This window comes from Populus alba, chromosome 11 (assembly GCF_005239225.2).
Source record: "Populus alba chromosome 11, ASM523922v2, whole genome shotgun sequence".
Lineage (NCBI taxonomy): Eukaryota > Viridiplantae > Streptophyta > Magnoliopsida > Malpighiales > Salicaceae > Populus > Populus alba.
Window position 1 is genome coordinate 4,096,368 of NC_133294.1, and position 25,800 is coordinate 4,122,167.

At 37.3% G+C, this 25,800-nt stretch overlaps 1 pseudogene; it reads left to right on the forward strand.

The window, feature by feature from the left end:
- Positions 1-219: 219 nt before the first annotated feature.
- On the forward strand, positions 220-6,280 carry LOC118061355 (disease resistance protein Roq1-like; annotated as a pseudogene).
- The last annotated feature ends 19,520 nt before the right edge of the window (positions 6,281-25,800 follow it).

The window sequence follows — 25,800 nt, forward strand, 5'->3', positions numbered from 1 at the left end:
AGATCAACTTGACCCCCAAGAAATAGAGTAGCGATTATAATCAACATCAAGTCTTGCAGATAAAGCCAAAAAAGCCTTCAGGTACGTTCCGTACCATAGAGACAGTATATAATTGGTGTCCCGTTGATCGTGAACTATCCACATTAATCCTGCAACTTTTTTTTGCTTTCCCCTCATTTGTTCAGATCCTTGAAAAGTTTTATCTTTGCCAGACTCGAAATGGCTGGTAGGAAATATCAAGAATCCTCCTCTTCACGGTTTTCTAAGTGTAAACATCAAGTGTTCTTGAGTTTTAGAGGTGCAGACACCCGCAGGAAATTTACCGATCACCTCTACACGGCCCTAGTCCAAGCAGGGATTCACACATTTAGAGATGATGATGAGATTCAGAGAGGACATAATATAGAGTTGGAGATCGAGAAAGCAATACAAAAATCAAAAATATCGATAATCGTGTTCTCCATAGACTATGCTCGGTCGAGATGGTGCCTCGATGAACTTGTTATGATCATGGAACGTAAGAGGACTACTAACTCCATAGTTTTGCCGGTATTCTATGATGTGGATCCATCCCAAGTCAGAAATCAAACTGGGAGCTTCGCTGCAGCATTTGTGGAACACGAAAAGCGCTTCAAGGAAGAGATGGAGCGGGTGAATGGGTGGAGGATTGCTTTGAAGGAAGTTGCAGATTTGGGAGGAATGGTTTTAGGAGATGGGTAAGTTATATCTCTTGATGAAACTACACATGGCATAAGATTAGAATGCTGGTTCTGAACTCTTAATTAATTCAGTTTTTGCATTTAAGTATTTAGATGAAGATTGATAATACCACTCCAAATTTAGAGAAACTAAACCACTCCTAATCTAGAGAACATATAAGACAAAAATAAAATAAAATACTTAAGATTTCTTCATTGTTTCATGATTTGTTTTTTCCATATTTAACCATCAATCATTGACACACAACCTGCTTTAATTTCCTAGATAAATGTCGTTTCTTTCTATTGCTTATAGCTAGAGAGATTACCAATTATCGTACATTGTATTTTACTTTTCTGATGTAGGTACGAGGCACAGTTTGTCCAATCTATTGTGGAGAACGTCTCAAAGACTTTGGATCGAAAAATATTTCATTTGCCATTTCATTTCATTGGTAGAGATTCTGTAATACAATATATCAACTCATGGTTGCAAGATAGGTCCCATAGTGCTGCCATTGCTTTACTCTATGGAATTGGTGGAGTTGGAAAGACTGCCATAGCCAAGAATGTTTATAACCAGAACTTTTATAAATTTGAAGGGAAGAGCTTTCTTTCAAATTTTAGAGAAAGGTCAAAGGAATTCAAGGGTTTAGTTTGCCTACAGAGGCAACTTCTTTCTGACATCCTAAAAAAGAGTGTTGATGAGATAAATGATGTTGATGAAGGAATTTTGAAGATTAAGGATGTAATATGTTGTCGAAGAATTCTTATTGTTCTAGATGACGTTGAGGAAAGGGACCAATTCAATGCAATCGTTGGCATGCAAAACTGGCTTTGTAAGGGAAGTAAAATCATTGTAACGACCAGAAATAAGGGTCTGCTTTCAGCTAATGATGAGTGGGTCAAGTGCAAAGTTGAACCTCTAGATAACGGAAAATCACTTGAGCTTTTCAGTTGGCATGCCTTTGGACAAGCTTACCCTGTTGAAGGTTTTGTGGAGGACTCTTGGAGAATAGTGCATCATTGTAATGGACTTCCATTAGCCCTTCGTGTTATTGGTTCTTCATTATCTGGTAAAAGTCGAGAAGTATGGGAAAGTGCATTGCATGAAATGGAAGTGATTCCAAATTGTGAAGTTCAAAAGATTCTTCGAATAAGTTACGACTCTCTCGATGATGAATACCAGAAGAACTTATTCCTTGATATTGCTTGTTTCTTCAATGGAATGGATTACAATTATGCTGTTAGGATACTAGATGGGCTCGGTATAGGTGCAAGATTCAGGATTGACAATCTCATCGATAGATGTCTTGTAGAAATTGTTGAAATCAACAGTGATAAAAGGTTGTGGATGCATCAACTCGTAAGAGATATGGGAAGGGAAATTTCTCGTCTAGAATCACCCCAGTGTCAAAGAATATGGCATCACATGGAAGCTTTTACAGTTTTGAAAGAAACAAGTGTAAGTACTTGTTTTTGTTTTGCTATCTGCATGGTATTTAGGCGTCTTAAAATGTTCATGCTTTTACTATATTGAAAGAAACTACTGTAAGTACCTCATTTTGTTTATTCTTTTACTTTCTTTCCTCATATACTTTTAATATTTTTGAAGCAGGATGCTGAAAAATTGCGTGGCCTTACCCTTGATATGCATGCATTGATGGAAGATAATTGTACCAAAGCTATCTGTGGTGATTCAATGGTTCGCCACAAGCATAACTTCTTTCAACATTATCGTCTTCCTATGTTCCCCTCTCGAGAATGGCTTTCTGACCTTTTCTTCGGGGAACAAGTACAAAGTGGTCAAGCAAGTTGGTTACCCGTCCTCAGCACGGATGCTTTGAGAAAGATGCAAAATGTAAAATTTCTCCAACTAAATTACCTGAAGTTCCATGGAAGTTATGAACACTTCCCTAAGAATTTGGTATGGTTATCTTGGCATGGATTCTCTTTGAGATCCATACCAAACCAATTATGCTTGGAGAAGCTTGTGGTTCTTGATCTATCTAGAAGCAGTCTAGTTGATGCTTGGAAAGGAAAATTGGTATGTATCTAGTCTCTCTCCATAGCTATCTCTCTTATTTTCAATTGATAACAACTAAATTCGAGTGTTTTTGCAGTCTCTTCCAAAATTAAAAATACTTGATCTGCGTCACTCACATGGCCTCATTAGAACCCCAGATTTGTCAGGTCTACCAAGACTTGAAAATCTAGTACTTGAAGACTGCATCCATTTGGTTCAAATTCATGAATCTATTGGAGATTTACATTGTCTCATGATGTTAAATCTGAAGAATTGTAAGAGTCTCGTGGAGCTTCCAGAAGCAGTGAGTCGATTGAATTCACTTCAAGAGCTTTATTTAAATGGTTGCTCAAATCTTGACAGCCTGAATATGGAGTTAGAGCATCATCAGGGACACAGGTTGCTTCAAAGTGATGGATTTATTGCTAGTACATCATACATTTCATCTTTTTCGTTGAAGCTATTGTTTCCCTCTAGGTTTTCCGCAAGGAAAACTTCGAGATTTACATTGCCACACTCCTTGACCAGACTAGATTTAAGTGGAACTCCAATTCGTTTTCTTCCAGAAAGCATTAAGGACCTCAGTCCACTCATAGCCCTGACTTTAAGAAATTGCAAAATGCTTCAGTCCCTCCCAGAGCTTCCATCCAATTTGTCTTCGTTAGACGTGTCTAGTAGTTATTCACTGCAAACAGTTCCAAATCTAATCCCTTGGACTGTAGTATATGATTGTGATCAATTAGTTGACATCCAAGATTCGATGAAGCTAGAATTAATCCAAAAGGCTGACTCGCACATGTTCAGAATAATGGAAACGGTCAACGCTCAAATACAGCCCTGGATATTTCAGGTCCTCACACACCCGTTTTATTGTATTTCAAATCTACATTTGTGTACTTTTCCTGGAAAATTCTTCCTTTGCTCATTTTAGAATGGACATCGTTTTGATGGTACAGGTAACAGTTTTTAAGGGCGTATTCAACGTTGTCGTAGCTGATGAAGATGGGATGTTTAAGTTTTATGAGGAGGAAGAAGAGGAGTGGATAATTCAGAAAGAGTTTGTGGGCTGCCTGTCATTCCAAATAGCCTCAGCTGCTGCGCACCGGATATGTGGTTTTAATCTATTCACAAGGTTTTGTACCACGTCAGAAACCCTTCTCTGTGGTTCTGTTTATCTCGAAATCAGAAACAATACCAGTGGTCGATCCTTGTTTTGTCCCGCCTCTTTCTTTCCTAGTGGCTACAAGCACGGGAATGCTGTACTCCAATCGCTAAGCCACTGGAAATTAGGGGGCGATGATCTTACATTTGATAATGGTGATGACGTGAGCATTTCAGTGCTTCCACTTGATCCAACTATTCAAATAATGATGGTTGGTGTCCTATGGTTGCATGAAGAGGAAGGAAATGGTGATGATGATGATATCCAATCAAAGGATGAAGTTATCACATCCCAAAGTAGTAGCTCATCATACAGGGAAGTTATCACAACCCACAACAGTAGCGATGATGATGATGATGATGATGATGTACATCTAGCCAAAGTAGAAACAGCTTCTCATATTTTTAGGAATTATTCCTGTGCTGCGCGTTATAATCCTGGCAACTTGGAAGTATGTTCGTGGTTATTTGAAAAGAAAGGTGAGAGGGTATTAATCATCTATTATATTTTAAAGCGATTAGATATTTGGTATTATATTTTAAGGCTTTAATAGTCAAGGCTTCCTCACAAAGTTCATGTCATTATCTAGTCTTTTTTTTATTGTAACCACTGTTGATTAGACTCTGCAATTTTTTTTTTTGTTTTTGTCATTTGATATTGATGAGTTTTGTGCTTATTTTTCTCGGTAGGGATATTGGAAGAAAAAGGGAGGCATCTTTGTTTAGCCTCTTGCATGGTTGGTGGCGCTGTAAGAGAGAGGGGTTGATTCTTTCGAATTGCGGAGGAGATCAGCGAGCAACAGATTATCTCGTGACAAATTTGTCTTCACTCAGGTCTGTCTTATTGTTTTTGCATTTCAACTTATTTTCTTCGATGTGATTGTTTGAAGATTATTTCAAGGCTTTTTTAGGCTTATTATATGATGAGATATTCTTTTGGATGAGATTATATGATATTAATTCATTTGCCATGGCACGAAATTGTTTATTTTCAGCATTTATGTGTTTGCTGTTAAAGAAATCATGGTCATTGTCTTTTTGGTGTTGGTTCTTGGTTTTTGTAAGATAGTCTGTTTTAATTATCTGTAAGGCTGTAAAAAAAAAAAAAAAAGAAATGTTTATGGTTTTCTTGGTTTTAGAAAATATGATTTTATCAAGATAAGTCTTTGAAAAATAAGGTGTGGCTGCCACCTTCCAATCACTAGATTTTCTTTTATGGGATAAAAAAAACAGTAAATTACTCCATAGAGTACATGGTAATGATTAACGCGTGTTAAGGGTGTAGTTGTTGGGGTCTCCATTGACAAAGCCACCATGGTGGTGATGAACCTTGATGGTGAAAGTGTTTCAAGATGATAATGACAACACACAGTAGCCAAGTGACATGGAGGATGGAGAGGGATGGAAAGTTGGTGATGACTTTGGAAAAAAGGCAGAGCTTTATTTGTGGCAGTGTATAGTAGTGCTCGATTAAGTGTTTCATGGCTCTGCTTCTTCTTCATGCTAGCATTGATGTTCATCATTTGTCCTCTACTTTTTCAGGTCTGGTAGCTGCAGTTTTTCTTGCTTGATTTAGAGAGGGGCTGCTGGATTAGTGTTTGAGTGTTGCAGCTTTCCTTCTTCAGTTTTTTTTTTTTTTTTCCTTCCCCTGCTTGCTTCCTCATGGGTTCTGTTTTGTTGCTCCAATTTTTTTCTCTTTGGTCTTGCTTAATCTATGTCTTTGTGGTTTTCTCTTTTTATGAAAATTTCCCACCTGCTACTGTGGGAATTCAATATCAATACTTTTGCTTGAATGTCATTTATGGTTGATGACTTCTTTTTTGCCCTTTTCACAGTTTGGGTGTTAGATTGGAAGGCAGCAACAAACCAGCTTTTTGGATATAGTCGCCTTGATGCCCTACTCTCGATTCAGTTCATATGGCTGATTTCTATAGTTTTAATCTATGAGCAGTTTAAATGCAGCAAGTGCAAAGTGTTCTTCAACCAATACTACCAGTAGGTGTTTTTAGCTTGAACATTGTGAAAAATTAGATATCAGTTCTGGATTGTGCATTAAGTGTAGGTCTGCTTAGAAGTTGAGATGAGAAGATGAAGGCTTGAGCTGAAGCAGACCATGGAAATGTACAGCAGTACAGCTTGCAAAGAAGCACTTTCTGCAAAAACGAAACTAGTTCCATTTCATCATCAACTGCACAAAAAAATTGAAAGAAGTTCGCTGTCATTGAACTCAATCCTGCTTTTGAACATGGACTCAGTTGGCTCAGGAAGGAACTTAACTGAAGATATCCAAAGATTACCCCAGCGAAGTATATATATATATAAAGGTTCATAAAATTTTCTTCACGTACAGCTCATGAACTTTTTTTCATTCAAATCCGCTGGGGCCAAAAGCCTATCATGGACCCACATTGTTATTGTGTGTGTATAAAAGAAAACACGATGTTCAAGCATATTTTAAAGCATGAAAAGTTTTTTGCTACACAAGTCGTAAATCATTTTTTATCCAATAAAATGGTTTAATTTAATATCTGATAAAAAAAACAACAACGTTAATAAATTTATTAAATCCAAAGAGAAAAGGTGATAACAATGACTTGCAGAACAAAAATTGCCAAAAAGAAAAAAAAAATTGAATTAAAAAAAAAACTCAATATCAAAAGAAAAAATAATATATATATATATATATATATATAATTAAGTCAATTTGAGTTAACATGAGAAACTCCCAACTCGAGTCATGAAATTAGGTCATCCTTATAGAAAATAAATAAAAAGATTCAATTTTTAAAAATTCAATATTAAAAAATGAAATTAAAAAATAAAATCGGTGTAAAAAAGATAAAAATAAAATATCGATCTCAATTCAAGTTAATATTGGAAACCTTGATCCAAGTTAAGATAACAAAATGACCGCATTGAAAATAAAAATTATGAAACCCAATTCAAAACAATCAAATTGTTGAAGAATAAAATAAAAAAATTAATTTCAAAAAAAGAAAAAAGCAAAAAAAATCATTGAAATGAATGAGGACCAAATATTAAACAAATAAAATAATGTAAAATGTTTGAGTCAATCTAAGTTAGCATGATAAATTTACCCTAGGTCGTGATGTTGGGTTATCCTCATAGAAAGCACATCAAAAAAATAAAGAAGTTCAATCCTTAATAAATCTAATATTAAAAAATGAAATTAAAAAAAAAAGATTGTTGTAAAAAAAAAAAAACCAATGTCAACCCATGCTACACATTTAATACCCGTGACTTAGGTTATAAGATCAAGATCATTGCACTAAGAAAAACCACACAAAACCAAAACATTATCAACCAATTCAATATTAAAGGACAAAATAAAAAAAAAATCAATTTCAAAAAAAAAAATCCAGAGTTATTATAAAAAAAATCCAAAGAAAAAATAAAAATAAAATATAAGGATGAAATTTGACTTAAAAATAAAATGATGGGGGATTAAATTGAAAAAAATTCAATTAAAAAAAGTATATTAAAAAAATAGTAATTAAAAGGATGAGGATTATATTTAATATAAATTAAATCAAATACAGCTAAATGATAAGAAATTAAATTATAAAAAAATATTCAAAATAAATAAAGACCAATCAAAAGAATGATGGTTACAATTAAAAGAACAACAAAATGGAAGGATAACTTTGAGTTTTTGCTTTACTAATGGAAACCCCAAGGAGATGTGAGAGGAAAGAAAGGGGAGGAAAACAAATTTCATTACGGCCAAACCGCCACGAATCACACCATATACATCACCTCATCTGTTGTGCCACCATTAATGCTTTAGAGGACATGGTGGTTGCTTGATTTTTACTATTGGATGACACCAAACACACTGCCTAAATGGTGCGAGTGGTGTCCACTTGATGGTGCATTTATTGTGCGTGTTAGGTAATTTTTTTAGTAATATTTTATATTTATTAAAAGATTAATTTGCTTTTTTTTTCAAATTGATTATAAAAAAATGATAAAAATATAAAAAAAACCTTTAATGACAATTTTAGTTTTTTTGTTTTTTAAAGCAATGTAGTCATTTTACTAGGTATTAAAAACCTCAATTTTTTTTTTTAAATATCTTTAAGTGTAATTAATTTATTTCAATTGTTGCTACCCAATTTTTTACCCATGTTTTTTATATATTTTCAAAAAATCCAAAAATAGAGAAAAAAAAGAAAATCCAAAAAATATGTTTTTTAATATATTTTCGTCATTTTAGCATTTTCAACGTCGTCTAAAAAGAATTTAATTTTTCAAAGGATTTTCAAACGCGCTCGACTTTTCATGCGTCGTTTTTAAAATCATTGATTTTCCGTATTTGAGTCGACGTTGATATTGCTCGTTTTCAAAAAAATACAAAAAACAAGAAAAATCAAATTTTACAAAAAAAAAAAATTAAGGGACCAATTTTGAGGCCGAAACAATATTTTTACTTATGTATAGGGAATTTTGAATTATGGAAGAAGGGGCAACCTAAGAATTTTTTTTTCTCTTCACCCGAAACTAGCCATTTCCCCTGGCCCAAGACCATTATTTAAATCCCTCTCTTTCGGCTAAAAATTAGGAATTCAGCCCCCACCCAGGTTTTTTTTTTTCCTTGTTTCCAGCCGACCACATACGCTCCCCCTCACTATCTGCCCACTCTCCCTGGCCCTATGCAAAACGAAGACAGCCCCTTTGTAATTAATTGTCTTCTCTTTCCCCTCATAAAAACCAGCCACACACTCTCCCCGGGCTAGAGGGCTCTGCCCCCCCCCGATCTGTCCTCCTTTCTCTCCTGAACCGGCCGGTCACTACTTCCTTCTCCTCCAATAAAAAACCCGAACAGCTCCCCTCAGCCAGGGCCTCTCTCTGGGCGGACTCTCCCTCTGAAACCGAAAGTTTCAGCCACGACCTCACCAGTTCCTTCCTTCATCTCCCCTGCTCACGCCCCGAAGCCATCACCATTTTTTCCCTATTTTTGCTCATTTTCAAAGCAACCACGGAGGCCTCCCTTCTCCTCCAACAAAAAGGAACCGAACAGCCCCCGCCACTGTACTCTCTCTCCTTTTCAAAAACAGCCGCCCATTCCCACACACGGCCAAAGCTAGCCATCACCGTCCCCTTTCCCTCTCATCATCACCAAGATTAGCTGAGCCACACTATCTCTTTCCTCCGAAACAGCCCCCCCTGGTTCTGATTTTCTTCCCCAGCCGACCGACCGGCAGCCATCACAGGCCGCTGCACGCACCGGACAAGCTCCCCTCCGTCGGCCGCAGCAGCGCCCACAGAGTCGTCCCCGTCATCACCAGAACCACAGACCGGCCTTCTCCAGTGATATCTCCACAGCAGCTCCAGCTCCTCCCCCAGCGGCACAACAGAACCGCAGATCGGTTCCCTTCGACTTCGGTCTCCATCATCAGCCAGCCACCGCAGCCTTCCCATCAGCAACGGCTGTTTCCCCTTTCGGTTTCCTCTCCCAGCGGCGGCTGAACAGCAGCGCCGGGGCAACACTCTCGTCGCTCCTCGAAACCACCACCACCGCTGCCTCCTAACAGCCCTCCTCTTCAACACCGCCAGACCGGCCACCTGCTGAAGAAGGAAAGAACAGACACACGAAGAACAAAGAAGACAGAAAAGAATAGATCTAAAAAAGGGGAAAATCAGCACAGATCTAGACATAAAATGGAATAAAATCAACTGTTGCGTGTGTTCTCTTTTCTTGTTTACAGATCACTGCCGGAGAGGAAGAGGAGCGGGGAAGGTAGCCGTTTTGGACCCCCCTGTTGATGTGCTTTTTACTGCGGCGGCGCGTGAACCCACGCGCCGCCAGTGGCGGTGGCGCGTGGGAAGACGCGCCGCCAGTGGCCTGCTGCCCATGATTCTTCACAGTGTCGTTCCCAGCAATTCCAGGAGGCTTTGGGGGGGCTGTTTTTGTAAATTTAAAATTGTTTGATTTTTTTATTATTTAGCATTTGATTTTTTTTATTGTAAGTTGTAATGTGATGTAAAAGAAAAAGAAAAGAAAAGGGAAAGAAAAGAAACAAAAAAAAAATAGTGAAAAGTGAATGTTTGTGTTTGCATTTTTATTTATGTCATTGAATTATAAAAATAAAATAAAAAACAAAGAATTATTTGTTAATTTAAATATGGTTAAATATCTCAAGGACAAATAAAATCAAGTTGTATTTTCCATGAAAATATGAGGACAAGTTTCTACATATATTCGGGGATTTAATAACTGATTTATTCAAGCCTAAGAATTTAATTATTATTTTAAATTTTCAAATCACATCAGAACACGAAGCAGCTTACCTCAGGTAGGGTGTGTTAGGGTGCTGATACCTTCCCTAACCACAACCAGTCCCTTACCCGCGATCTCTGACAAGACCAGTACATCCGGTTTCCTAGTAGCCCTCAATGAATTACTAGGTGGCGACTTCCATGAACGAATTCAAAGCAAACGCAACAACGAGAAAAATCGCCAGCCGATTGCCGCGCGCTGATAATTTTTTTGGGGTGCGACAGAATGGCGACTCCACTGGGGAAGGTATTGTTTTCAACTTTATCGGACTAAGCTTTGTGTTTTGATGTGTTCAATTTTATTTTTTCTTTGGTGCTTTGTTTTATTTATTTGTGTTTTATTCATGCATTGTATATAATTCTCTCATGCATCACAAGTTTTAATTTTTGTTAAGCACACACCTGCTTTAAGTTAGGCGGGGGACTAGCAGCTTACCTTATGACTTGAGTCAAGGTTGAAGTTTGTGTAAACCCCAACTCTTCGTTGAGTGCTTAGACTGGTAATAGTTGGACACGTGCCAACCAATTACCTGCTGGGCCCCTATATTGCCTTTACGAGGGCAATCACTGGGACAACAAGAGACCCTTTTAGAGACCAAGTAGCAAACCTACCCTGTCTCACGTAAAATAAATAGAACTTGTCCTTAAGTTGTATGTGCTATCGTTGTTTGCATCTGGGCAAAATCACGATTCTTGTTCCATCATACAAGAGTTACGATTATATTGTCACCCCTCGAAGGGCGAGTTCGTCATATAGATTACATATTCATACATTTATCATGCATGCACCGGGTTGAAAAGTAGGTTCCCCCGCACAAGCTGTGCTGCACGTGATTGAAGAAAGATGATGAAAGTGAAGAAATGTGTCAGATAGAGGCTCATTATCAGATTAAGGTTGAGAGCATCGAAGGTGAAGTAGCTGGACTCAGATCTGCTCGAACAAGTGTTGAGCATCAAATGGAAAGAGAATGTCTGCATAGTCTTCTATAGGAACACTGCTTGTCCACGTTCAATTGAAGTTGCCTCTCCTTTTCAGTCATGAACAACAGCAACAATGCCTTCAGTCATCAACTAATGACAACTCTGGTTCTTGCTTTGTTGCACTCTTAAGTGTTCATTGCCTCCACATCATCTAATGGAACCAAATGACTACTAGCCTCTTGTACATGGTGCATTAGTCTTCTTTGAAGCTACCCCAATTATGAGCTCAATTCCATTTCAGCAGCACAAGATGTTGGTCTGAAAAACCATGATTAGACACTGAACTTCTACGTGGCAGAGCTCTCTCTACAAAAATCCATTTATGGCTCTGCAAATTGGGAATGCAAGAGGGGATTTATAAGTTGCATATGCTACAAATGTTTCTCTCATCAGTTTCAGCACGAAGATGTCTTAGTAGGTTGAAGAGCCAGACCTGGTCTGTAAAATATGAGCAGACTTCAAACTTCAACGTAGCAGAGCTCTCTCGGCAGGAATCTGTTTGTGGATCCGCAAGTGGGAAATCCAAGAAGGAATACAGTAGTTTCAGATCATCTATGATTTCTCTCCAACAATGTCAGTATTAAAACACAAAAGTAGAGAGAAGAGACATGCCTAGACTAACAAACATGAAGAATACTGAAACTTCAACAGAGCAGGACTTCCTCTATTGGTGCTTGTTTGCTGCATCGTTTGAGAGGAATCAAAGAAGAAATAGAGGAGATTCATGTCCATCATTTTCTCCCATAAAAGAGATAAGACATGATTCCACACGTCGGTAGTGGCGATACTACAAGTTTCTGGGCGCTGCCAAGATTACTAAGCTGTTGGAAAGTTTTCTAAACAATCCTCAACCAACCACAACAACATTGGAAGATTGACATGATGTTGTGAAGATCATCGAAAGAATTGAGCGAGCTATGAAGAAGTGAAGGATTGAAGGTTGTTATGGATTCTAGAACCGTGAAGAGAGTTGAATCAGAAGATGACTCTCGATTGAGAAACCTCAATTATTTTGCCTAGTCAAGTCTCGCTCAAGCATCAATTGCTCAAATGTCTTTGCCAAGATTGACATTCCTCTGCCACTTATGTTTGTCGGCCAGTATCTGCCAGATTCCAGAATTTTTACCTGACTCCGACAAATCCCATGCAACCACCAATTTCTAGTTGGTATAATCCAGATAAGAGATGTGATGTCATGGTGCGGTCCTCAACCATTTCAAGTGAACAGTTTCAAGAATTGCAAGAATTGAGTCTGAAAGTTGGTGAGCAAGAGACAAGTGGAGTCAGTGAAGGAGGGTGTCATTGGCTATATTGTCCCCCGAACATCTTCAGAATGACATGTTGATCGAAAGTGCTTGGCAAAACGCAAATATTGCCAGAAAAGCTGATTCAAGAATGGTGATGAACAATCAATCATATTGTTTTGGAATTCTGCATTTTGTTTTGGGATCACATCTCATCCTTCAATGAAACATGCCTTGCTTGTTTCTTTTTGTTGTTTTGAAATCAATAGATGTTTAACGTTTTATTCTGACAAAATATTTTGATCAAACTCCAACATGCGATAAAGGTTAATCAATCTGGAAGATTAAAAGTGTTTTGATTACAGAAATGACTCGATGTTTGAAAATGACATGAGGTGACTAAACAATTTTGAACTCATACCTCTTGAAACTGAACCACACATCATATAGCTAAGTTTTAACAGTATGCATAATGACATGTAGTGGATTCGGTAGTTATGGACTCGTGAATCATGATTCTTACAAGTCCCAATCATTACACTGGATGAGATCAAAATTTATCGGTTCTAACCGACGTTGCTTGAAATGAGAAAAGGCCATCTTTGATATTCCCTTCACTTTCTAAAGATTATATCCCTTGTAGTCCCATTTTGAGCTGGATAAAATATCTTTTCATGAAAACCCTGACTAGGATCACACCCCACACTAGGGGCAAATGATAGATATGTTGGAGACATTGATATGATTAATGGATAAAGGGGAAGGCTTAGAACAAAAGTCCAATGATTGAGAGAGAGCTAAAAGTAAACACATAGACTGGGGGCATATAAGAAAGTTTTGAGGAAGGCTATGAAAAAAAAAAAGAGAACGAAAAAAAAAAGGGGAAGTTGAAATTACCTTCACTTAAATACAAGTCAAAGGTAAAGGAAGGAGAACGCCTATCAAGTCTATGAAGAGCAAAAGAAATTTCAATCAAGGAAAGGCACAACAAAAGTCAATACCAGAAAAAAGACTAAGCTATAAACGTGACTTTTGGTGTCCATTATAAAGCCTCTGATGTTATCAGATGATTAAGGTTGGTTATTCATCAAGGAAATGTGGATTTGCATTATGACTTATGTTAAGAAAAGTCTAAACTTTGAGGTTAACAAGGTTATATGTCGTTTCCTCTACAAAGACAACAATAGAAAAGAGTCGATGAATAGTTGATGTTGATCCTAGGTCTTTGAAACCCTCAAACACCTTTTGAGCCTGTGAAATTCCTTTCTTTCATAGCCATGAACCATAGCCTGCATTACGTGCTTTTAAAAGCCCTTTTTAATCAAGCAAGAAATTTGAACCGATAAATGGCGCTTTTCCATAAGGGTCGTGACTTCATGAATTAAGCTACTGGTTATTATGCATGCTGATAAAATAAATGCTAAGAAAAGAAACAACTTTTCTTGATAAAGCCTCAGCATCTTGTTTTTGAAATTCATAAAAATGTCACCTCATCACAAACCATCAAATGATATATCCAATATCAAGGATTCAAATTGATACAAAGAACCATGGAAAAAGCCATTTTAATCCTACAACGGGTCGATTTCTGTTTTCAAAATACAAGACAATCAAAGGACTGTGTATTTCGAATAACGTGTGTTGGGGTCTTTGATCAAAAAAGCTTGATTTTTCAAAAGATTTCCAAAAAAGGACATCTCTGATTTCATTTCAACAAACTAGACTTTGAATAGACAATGATCTTTGAAATATGAGAGTTGATTCCAGAACAAGGAAGATTATCAAACACAGAAGAACATTGATTGAGTATGCAAAATCGTTGATAGAAATGACATTGAAGTCCTCGACACTCTTGAAAAGTTGAGCAGCTGGGGGCAATACAGTGGACCTTAAGAAGGAAAACAAACAGTATCCAGATCAACTGGGGGCAAAGAAAGAATCACATGATGAGTCATCAAAGTCCATCCAAGTCATTCCTGGCATTCACAAAAGCCATTTGGTTGTAAACAGAAGAATGAGCATGTTCAGATCAACTAGGGGCAATGTTGTTCAAAGACAATCCATGATTTAGTGAACTTCAGCAGCAATTGATGAGCAACACTGCACTTGAAGGATATTTTCATATCTTCATCTTGGGTCACCCTCTGAAACATGGCTATGACTCCTGACAGATGTTATCGGGTGAGTGCATTTGAATGAACATCGAACATATGCACACCACCAAGACTGACTGTGGAACAATGCTGCACTTGAAGGACAATCTCATATTGTCATCCTTTGAAACATGGTTATCGACAGACGTTACCACGCAACTGCATTGAATGAATGTCAGAAAGGCACCCACCCCGAAGACTGACTGTGTGGGACAATTTGTTTTAAGCCAGATGAGCACTTCACCGCATGAGTATGGGTGATAGAAGTAGCATCATTAATGAGGCCGAGGCATTTCTTTTCACAATCTGATTAGAAGAGTTGAAAGGAGTCCATGAGAAGAGCACTGAGCATACAACCATGAGCCTTTGTACTGCAAGCTATGAGATGCATGATTGGATGACTGAATGAGTTCCAAGAAGGCTGATGATAACATGTACTTGAGAGTATTGTTTCAAATAGAGGCAAGTTTCATGACTGATTAACAATTTTGATGGGTATTGGCATGATGCACACAATCAATCAGAGGATAATTCTCAGAAGAAGCCAGGAGAAAATCCTTCATGATGAATCAAGCAATACCACACTTGGGGGCAGGGTCAAGCTTGATGAACGATGCAAGCAGTAATTGTCGAAGACAGCCCGGGTTGGGCACTACATTTACAGCTGAGTGGATGGCTTGCACATGAATGAGCCAATGCATCGAAAGAGCAAGGAAAGCTTTGGAATGAAAACAAAGGCACCCTATGACGATGGAGCATCAAAGAGGGGGGGACCTATATTTCAAATCAGGTAAGGATGCATGCATATCATCTAACCTAAAAAAAAAAAAAATTTTTGCACATATTTTTGAATTGTTACAGGAAAATCCTTAAGGAGGTCCAGCAAGAGGGTGGAAAAAGAAAGAAGCATGGTGGTGATGATAATAAAGAATCGGTTTTGATCATGGAATAAAAGGACGATGGGATGAACCCTACCATTAGGAAAATCCCAAAGAAATGAAAAGATCAACCTTGCAATCAGGAAGCCTCGAGTTTTCAACCCTTGCAGTCAGGAAACACCGAGTTTTCAAATCCTATGATCGGGACTTATCAGGAAGCACCAAGTTTTCCAGCCCTTCTTCTGTCATCCCCTCAGGACTTCGCCAGGTAAGTCCTATTTTTCACACTTGTCATATCACATTTTTTCCATCTGGGTAGGTCGCCCATCATAATAAGACCGTTCATCATATTTTTTCCATCCGGGTAGGTCACCCATGACAATGAGACCGCATTTCATATTCTTTCTATTTGGGTAGGTCGCCCATCACAACGAGACCACTTCATCATATTTTTTCCATCTGGGTAGGTCACCCATTACAATGAGACCACACTTCATATTTTTTCCATTTTTTTGGGTAGGTCGCCCATTACAATGAGACCACACCTCACATTCTTTCTATCTGGGTAGGTCACCCATTACAATGAGACCACACTTCATATTTTTTCCACGTGGGTAGGTCACCCATTACAATGAGACCGCACTTCACAACATTTTTTCTAGGGTTCGTCACCCGTACAATGAGACCAGCATCTTTCTAGGGTTCGTCACCCGTACAATGAGACCAGCATTTTTCTTGGGTTCGTCACCCGTACAATGAGACCAGCACAGCACTAGGGTTCGTCACCCGTACAATGAGACCACCATTTTTCTAGGGTTCGTCACCCGTACAATGAGACCAGCATCTTTCTAGGGTTCGTCACCCGTACAATGAGACCACCATCTTTCTAGGGTTCGTCACCCGTACAATGAGACCAGCATTTTTCTTGGGTTCGTCACCCGTACAATGAGACCAGCACTTGTCTAGGGTTCGTCACCCGTACAATGAGACCAGCAGCACCAGGGTTCGTCACCCGTACAATGAGACCAGCTTTTTTCTAGGGTTAGTCACCCGTACAATGAGACCATTTTTTACACATTCTTTTGTTTTGGTTAAATGAGGTCGCCAGATGGGATCTCATGTAACTTTGGTTAAAGGGAATCGCCAGATGGGATTTCAAGTTAACCGAGTTACACAGTTTAGTTCCAGTTGAATGAGGTCGCCAGATGGGATCTCATGTAGCTTTGGTTAAAGGGAATCGCCAGATGGGATTTCAGGTTAACCGAGTTACGCAATATTTTCGTTCCAGTTGAATGAGGTCGCCAGATGGGATCTCAGGTAAACCCAATGTGTGGGCAGGTCGCCCGTGAAAATAGACTATTGGGAGAGTGTGGGTCGGTCGCCCGTGAAAATAGACTAGGGTGAGTATGTGTGGGCAGGTCGCCCAAGATAATGAAATCATTTTCCTTTTGTTTTCTTTACAAAGCTTACTATGCAAAATTTTGAGGATTTTCGCTTCGTAAGCATTGTAAAGAGGGGGCATCTGTTGCTACCCAATTTTTTACCCATGTTTTTTATATATTTTCAAAAAATCCAAAAATAGAGAAAAACAAAGAAAATCCAAAAAATATGTTTTTTAATATATTTTCGTCATTTTAGCATTTTCAACGTCGTCTAAAAAGAATTTAATTTTTCAAAGGATTTTCAAACGCGCTCGACTTTTCATGCGTCGTTTTTAAAATCATTGATTTTCCGTATTTGAGTCGACGTTGATATTGCTCGTTTTCAAAAAAATACAAAAAACAAGAAAAATCAAATTTTACAAAAAAAAAAAATTAAGGGACCAATTTTGAGGCCGAAACAATATTTTTACTTATGTATAGGGAATTTTGAATTATGGAAGAAGGGGCAACCTAAGAATTTTTTTTTCTCTTCACCCGAAACTAGCCATTTCCCCTGGCCCAAGACCATTATTTAAATCCCTCTCTTTCGGCTAAAAATTAGGAATTCAGCCCCCACCCAGGTTTTTTTTTTCCTTGTTTCCAGCCGACCACATACGCTCCCCCTCACTATCTGCCCACTCTCCCTGGCCCTATGCAAAACGAAGACAGCCCCTTTGTAATTAATTGTCTTCTCTTTCCCCTCATAAAAACCAGCCACACACTCTCCCCGGGCTAGAGGGCTCTGCCCCCCCCCGATCTGTCCTCCTTTCTCTCCTGAACCGGCCGGTCACTACTTCCTTCTCCTCCAATAAAAACCCGAACAGCTCCCCTCAGCCAGGGCCTCTCTCTGGGCGGACTCTCCCTCTGAAACCGAAAGTTTCAGCCACGACCTCACCAGTTCCTTCCTTCATCTCCCCTGCTCACGCCCCGAAGCCATCACCATTTTTTCCCTATTTTTGCTCATTTTCAAAGCAACCACGGAGGCCTCCCTTCTCCTCCAACAAAAAGGAACCGAACAGCCCCCGCCACTGTACTCTCTCTCCTTTTCAAAAACAGCCGCCCATTCCCACACACGGCCAAAGCTAGCCATCACCGTCCCCTTTCCCTCTCATCATCACCAAGATTAGCTGAGCCACACTATCTCTTTCCTCCGAAACAGCCCCCCCTGGTTCTGATTTTCTTCCCCAGCCGACCGACCGGCAGCCATCACAGGCCGCTGCACGCACCGGACAAGCTCCCCTCCGTCGGCCGCAGCAGCGCCCACAGAGTCGTCCCCGTCATCACCAGAACCACAGACCGGCCTTCTCCAGTGATATCTCCACAGCAGCTCCAGCTCCTCCCCCAGCGGCACAACAGAACCGCAGATCGGTTCCCTTCGACTTCGGTCTCCATCATCAGCCAGCCACCGCAGCCTTCCCATCAGCAACGGCTGTTTCCCCTTTCGGTTTCCTCTCCCAGCGGCGGCCGAACAGCAGCGCCGGGGCAACACTCTCGTCGCTCCTCGAAACCACCACCACCGCTGCCTCCTAACAGCCCTCCTCTTCAACACCGCCAGACCGGCCACCTGCTGAAGAAGGAAAGAACAGACACACGAAGAACAAAGAAGACAGAAAAGAATAGATCTAAAAAAGGGGAAAATCAGCACAGATCTAGACATAAAATGGAATAAAATCAACTGTTGCGTGTGTTCTCTTTTCTTGTTTACAGATCACTGCCGGAGAGGAAGAGGAGCGGGGAAGGTAGCCGTTTTGGACCCCCCTGTTGATGTGCTTTTTACTGCGGCGGCGCGTGAACCCACGCGCCGCCAGTGGCGGTGGCGCGTGGGAAGACGCGCCGCCAGTGGCCTGCTGCCCATGATTCTTCACAGTGTCGTTCCCAGCAATTCCAGGAGGCTTTGGGGGGGCTGTTTTTGTAAATTTAAAATTGTTTGATTTTTTATTATTTAGCATTTGATTTTTTTTTATTGTAAGTTGTAATGTGATGTAAAAGAAAAAGAAAAGAAAAGGGAAAGAAAAGAAACAAAAAAAAAAATAGTGAAAAGTGAATGTTTGTGTTTGCATTTTTATTTATGTCATTGAATTATAAAAATAAAATAAAAAACAAAGAATTATTTGTTAATTTAAATATGGTTAAATATCTCAAGGACAAATAAAATCAAGTTGTATTTTCCATGAAAATATGAGGACAAGTTTCTACATATATTCGGGGATTTAATAACTGATTTATTCAAGCCTAAGAATTTAATTATTATTTTAAATTTTCAAATCACATCAGAACACGAAGCAGCTTACCTCAGGTAGGGTGTGTTAGGGTGCTGATACCTTCCCTAACCACAACCAGTCCCTTACCCGCGATCTCTGACAAGACCAGTACATCCGGTTTCCTAGTAGCCCTCAATGAATTACTAGGTGGCGACTTCCATGAACGAATTCAAAGCAAACGCAACAACGAGAAAAATCGCCAGCCGATTGCCGCGCGCTGATAATTTTTTTGGGGTGCGACATCAATATACATCAAAAATGTTTGAAGACCTAGATTTGCTCACGATTAATGTGATTATAACAAACGTGTTCCATGAAAAAGACTATCTTATCCCTAATAATTACACTGTAGCAAATAATGTAATCCATAGGAAAAGGCTATTTTATTCCAATGCATGCTTTTATATTTGTAGTTTAATTTTAAATTTGTTTAATTAAAAATATTTATAGTTGCTTTTGTAAATCTGACTAATTGAAATATAGAGCCAATACTGGATCGAATGATTAGGGGGTTGCAAATAATTGCTGGAAATGCATGATCATAAGGATTTCGATAGGGATTATTTATTCTTTTTATATGATATCATAATGTATATAAATCCCATATATATCCATCATTCTTGATTTATTTAAAGTTTATATTGTGCTTACATTGCTTTGCAAGGTGTATATCGTTTAGTACGTTTATGTACTAGCATATAAAATTTCAAGTCAAAGCTGCCCTTTTTAGAGTACTTATTTCATGATTCTTAGTATATTACTAGTGAATTAATATGTGACCTATTTTTATATAGAAGTATAAAAATTTAATCATTTTTTTAAAGGAGATTTTTTATATATAATGCAAGTTAAATTCCATAGCTTTAATGGTAAATTGATTCCATCAATAATATCTTGATTATTATAAAAAAATTACAAATGAAATTTAAAACTATATACATTAAGAATCAAGTCCCTATTATTCTTGAGCAAATATTCCATAATTAGTTGTAGTTATCTACTTTCCATGTGATGTCAATATCAAATTTACTACTTCATCTTTTATCTTGATTTTGATATGGGGAAGAAATACAAGATAGAAGCTTGAAGTTTAAACTAGTACGTACTCCATTAAGGAGAGGTCTACACAAAGATGTAACAAGCAACTCATATTGAAGTTGGGATGAGTTCTCGTCAACTCAAGAGAAGCTAGTAAACATTGACTGGCTATGGTGGGCTAGCCAGGGCTAAAGATGATCTCCATCGGGAACGCAATGCAATTCTGGAAGTTACATGATCCCAAAAGATATTTTGACCAAATTAATTAATTTTATGCACAATAAAATGAGTGTTTTATCTAACTTTTACTGTAGAGTAATTATAACTGTGAAACGATGATTTTGCTACTATTAACACAACATAATTTTCCAACAGAACAAGGTTATAACAGTCATTTTATTATTTACACAGTAAGATGATTAACAAAACTTTTGACTTTTTCTTTTTAATTGTACAGTAAAATAACTCAGAATGTCTTTAAATCATAATTGTCTTTGCCTTGGGTTGAGGAGTGTTTTATCTTTTCAGTTTGTTTTTGTTTTTCTTTTTCTTTTTTGTAACCATGGAGCTTCATCCAAGGCAATTTAATATTTTTGTATAAATAAAATAATAATTAATCTCAAAAAGTCGGTTGCGCGTGTACATGACGCGAACGCGTCCTAGGTTTTTCCACACTCTTAGGATGATGCATACGACGCCATCTAGCAACAAAACTCCGGCTTTCTTAGTGGCATTTTAATCTTTGCAGCTTTGCCTCCATTTCTAAGCAGCGTGCAAAATATATTGGGTTTTGCATTAGCGGTCTTTTCTTTTTTTCCTTCTTTATTTCCTCTTAATTTCCTTCTCGATTTTAGAGCTCACCTTTACTCATTTTCAAAACAGCCCATTATAAATTTGTTCTATGTTCTTTTTGTTGCTATTTGTTTTATTTTAAACTATATATAGAATTGAATTTTTTTTTTAATTTAATTTACCTTTTGTTTTTTCACCTTTTAATTTGATCTTTATTCTTTTAATTATTATTCTTTTAATTATTTATTTAATTAAATTATCTTTTCAATTATATCCCTCAATATTTTATATCATTCTTTTAATTCAATTATTTTCTCAATTGCATCTCTCAATACTTTAGTTTATTTTTTGTCAGATTTGGTTCTTATACTTTAGATTTCTGTTAATTTTGTTTTTAATATTTTTTATTGAAACTTTTCTTCTTTTTTTCCATCCCTCAATATTTTATTGATCAGAATTTTGTTAACTTTTTGGGTCATGAATTTGAAAAATTAGACCGGGTTGGTTTAGATTTTTTTTTTTCAGGTCCTTTCAAATCAAATTTATTGTAGTTATTTTTTTGTCAGTACAAGCAAGGGACTTATTCCATGAATAATGTTGGAAGAACCCAAAATAAGAAAATTTTTGGGTCTTTCACAATATTTGTCTCCAAATAATCAAGTAGGCACTTGTTAAGTGAGATCAACAAAAGGGTGCATTGATGTCCACAAGGAACGAGGACCTTGCCTCGATTTTATTGTGTTGTTATCTTTAGGTTTGATGATCCTGCCACTTCCATCTTTTTCTTTCTTCCATTTATTGTGTATTGGACTGTTGCTACCCAATTTTTGACCCATGTTTTGATAGATTTTCAGAAAAATCCAAAAATAAAGAAAAACAACGAAAATCCAAAAAATATCACTACAAGATTTCACAGTTTTACCGATGGAAATATTTCATCGATGGGTGATTGAGAGTACGTCGGTAAATTATTTACCAACTACATTACCGATGGAAGACGTCCGTCGGCTTACCTTTCATCGGTGATTCCACATTTTGTTGCTATATTGGTCGGAAAAACAAAAAAACCATTTGCCGACGGTTTTACAGACGGAATTTGTGCTAAAAAAAAGTTTCCTACTTGAAATATACCAACGGATGTTAATCCGTCACCGATGTTAATCCGTCGGTGATATCACGATTCAGCGACGAATAGTTACTGTCGGTAAATTTGTCGGTGAATTGTTGAGATACCGACCGAATATATCCGTCTGTAAATTCATCGGTAAGTTAAAATACCGATGGAATTATTCCATCGGTAAATCTGTTGGTGAGTGCATGAAAATACCAACTGAATGTATCCGTCTGGAAATTCATCGGTGATGGTGGCGGCTACTGTCTAATGCCGACGGATTAATTACGTCGGTAAATCCCCTTGTAATTGTTTTTTTATTATTTTTTAAAAAAATTATTTAGAATACATAATATAAAATGATATAAATTAATGGTAATAAAAACCAAATATGCAAATAAAATTTATATTAAGCATCAAAAACAAAAAATCAAAGTTAAATAATATTCATTACAAAATGAATGTGTTTCAAAAAAATATTAAATGAAATTTTAAAAGTAAATAATGTGTATTAAAAATTAATATAAAGGTGGAGCTGGAGGACGAGGAGGAGGAGGAGGAGGCTGCTGGTCATACGGCAAAAAAGGATTAGGCGCACATGTTCCACCTTGTGACATGTTTATGACCATTTCGCGAAGCTGTTCGTAGGCCGCTCTTTGTTGTTCAAACTTCGCTCTTTGTTGTTCTTTGAGTTGTGTGTACGTCTCTGATAGGTGGTCGTACTTTTCGGTGAGCTGAGCCGTGTGTTGCTGCAAGGCCATAAACTCCTTAGATTGGGAGCTTGATATTGATTGGGAGCTCTCAACGGTTGAAGCATTACGGGCCGACCACAAGTTGTCGGCCGTAGTGTTGGAGAGCCTGTAAACCTGATTTTTATTGGGTCTACCTGACGATCCAACCTCCATCCACAAATCTAGATCGAATTCTAGATGGGTCATTGGATCGTCCTCGTATCTCTCCTTCAACCGATTATTATAGGTCTCCTAAAAATAAATAAAAAAGTAATCATCATATTCAATTCAATAAACATAATAATAACTTACAAAATAAAATGGTTGAACAAACATACCATGAAATGTTGAGCACGGTGACACGACCAAAAGCTTGATGTCTCTTCCCAAGTGCAGGAGTGTCGAAGTAATAAATAACCCGGCAAGACCGGGGTCGAACCACAGAGAGGTTAATTGTATAAATTATAAATAACAAGACAACAACAACAACAACAACAACAACAATAATAATACTCAGTACGTGGCGTTGTTATACCTGAGAATGATCTAAAGATCGGGTCACAGGTTTCCAGCCTATATACTGACTTTATGAAAAGATCAAAGATATATATTATATAATATAAACAGAATGTAAATAATAATAATAATAACAATGATAATAATAATAATAACAGAAGATGAAGAAATTAATGAGAACTTTGAGATAAGGATTAAACAATGATAAAAACAAATGTCAAGGTTAGAGGATCCACTAATGGTACTTCGAACAAGTATAATATAAACTCTTATTACTCAATTGGAAACCACACATAAAGGAGGTTCCAATCAGATTATAAATTGTTAACATGATTACATTAATTATCTTATTCGAATAAAGCTAATACTTGTAAATGTTGGCAGGCATTCATGATTATAACTTATGTTAACAACAAATCAAGTTCCTTTCATAGCTCAGGTGTCGGTTAAACCATACAGTATGGGCTATGAAAGTGCCAAGTATTTGTTGTACCAAGTGTTACACAACATAAATCTAGATTAACCATTTAACAAGCAAAGTATTAAAGTGAACAAGATAACAAATATAAAACATGTTAGTATCCAACGTTAAGGTCCATGTTAAGTTTATATTATACTTGTTCTTACACCATTAGTGTACCCTTTTCACCTTGACATAATTAACTTAGCTAGACATAATAAAAGAAAGAAACATAAATGAGCAAGACAAGAACATAAATGAGAAAGAAGTTAACTAGACAAAGGAAAGGAAATGAAGTGCATAAACTTGATATTAATGAAAGCAAGACATAAGCAATACAAAGAGAGAAAGCAAGAGCATGATCTTGAATCTGAACACCAAGATGCCTCAATACATGGTAAGTGCCTCCTTTTATAGGCCAAAATTTGGAACTATTGATTTGTTGACTAATTGATGAGTGGGTGGCCACATCTTGACCAGATAACAATCCTTATCTTCTTGTCTGATCAAGACGTCATTGCTAACATCATAATTTGCCCAGAATCCTCAAGAATGTTCTAGGAAATTGTCTCAGCTTTCCAACAAAAAAAAGATGAGGTCATTTGGACTTCTAGAACTCAAGATATGGGCTGAACACTAAATAGTGTTTGGGCTGCAGGACAGCTTCGGACTTCTTCGTTGTTCCTTCAATTTGGACTTCAAAACGACCTTTTCAAATCTTGGGCTCCTCATGAAAGTTGTAGGCCTTTGTCTTACCTTTCCATCCATATAAAGTGGACCTAAATCCGAAATCTAGAGCTCCAGATATGATCCAATTACCGAGCAATGTTCCGGTTTGGACTGCACCGACATCTCTTTTCTAAGTTTGGCCATCTCTTTGTCCTTTAACTTTCAATGCTTAAACTCATCAATCAATCCTTTTATTTATGTGATAGTCCTGCATTTAAAATGAGCATTTACCATAAATTAAGGTATCTTATAATATCAAACTTGTTATTATAAAACATGCTTTAGTTAAGGAGTTATTGATACTTCAAGTGCAAAATGATGATATAAAACCTTGATAAACATGCACTTTTAAGTATTAATCACACCCCCAACCAGCTTATTACTAGTCCCTAGTAATCTAAAGCGTTAAAATAGAGAAACAATTTGCAAGTTCCACAAAGCAAGGCATTCATCATTCAACTTCCATTAATCTATCCAGATAAACAAACTCTCATTAAATTTATATTCCTGCTTCATACTTCGTAAACAAGATATTAATAAACCTTCTTTTTGTGTGCTCAATGAAAACATAGATGATGGGGCTTTTGTTGGAAGAAAACAATATTATGTTCAAATGTTTAAGGTGAACTTCCTTGGGTTGGGATTATTATTTTTTTCTTCTTCTTCTTCTTTTTTTTTCTTTTTTTTTTCTTTTTATTTATATACACATACAACTTAAAACACAATGTATCTTTAACCCGTGTAACGAGTTTTAGGCTAATGACTCCCAGACCAGTTGATCTTAGGGCATTAGGTGTTGAGACACCCCTACGAGCTTAACAACTCGGGTTGCAGATACTGATACGTAGATAGTGCAATGTTTGATTCCCTTAAGCTTTTCTCCTTAACCCATGTAACAAGCTTTGGGCCAATAGCTCCCAAGTCAGTTGACTTTAGGGTATTAGGTGTTAAAACACCCCTTCGGGCTTAATTGCTTAGGTTAGGGAGGCTACGAAACCAAACTTATCCACGTTTTATTATCATCAATACTATCTCTTTTTTTTTTTTTTTTTTTTTTTTTTTTTTTTGAAATTATATACTATCCTTTTCCCTTAGTTGTTACCTTCAACAAAAGAACATAATTAATGTAATAATCCAATGTGCAACCCACAATCATATGTTAAAGTGTGTGTGTGAAAATGAAGGTTTAATAATACTTGTTAAATGAGTATAAAAGCAGAATCAAGTGATAACAATGTGAGAGTTTGTAAACCTGAATATTTCAAGAAGTATTATGATAGACCTTGGTAATGAAACTTAC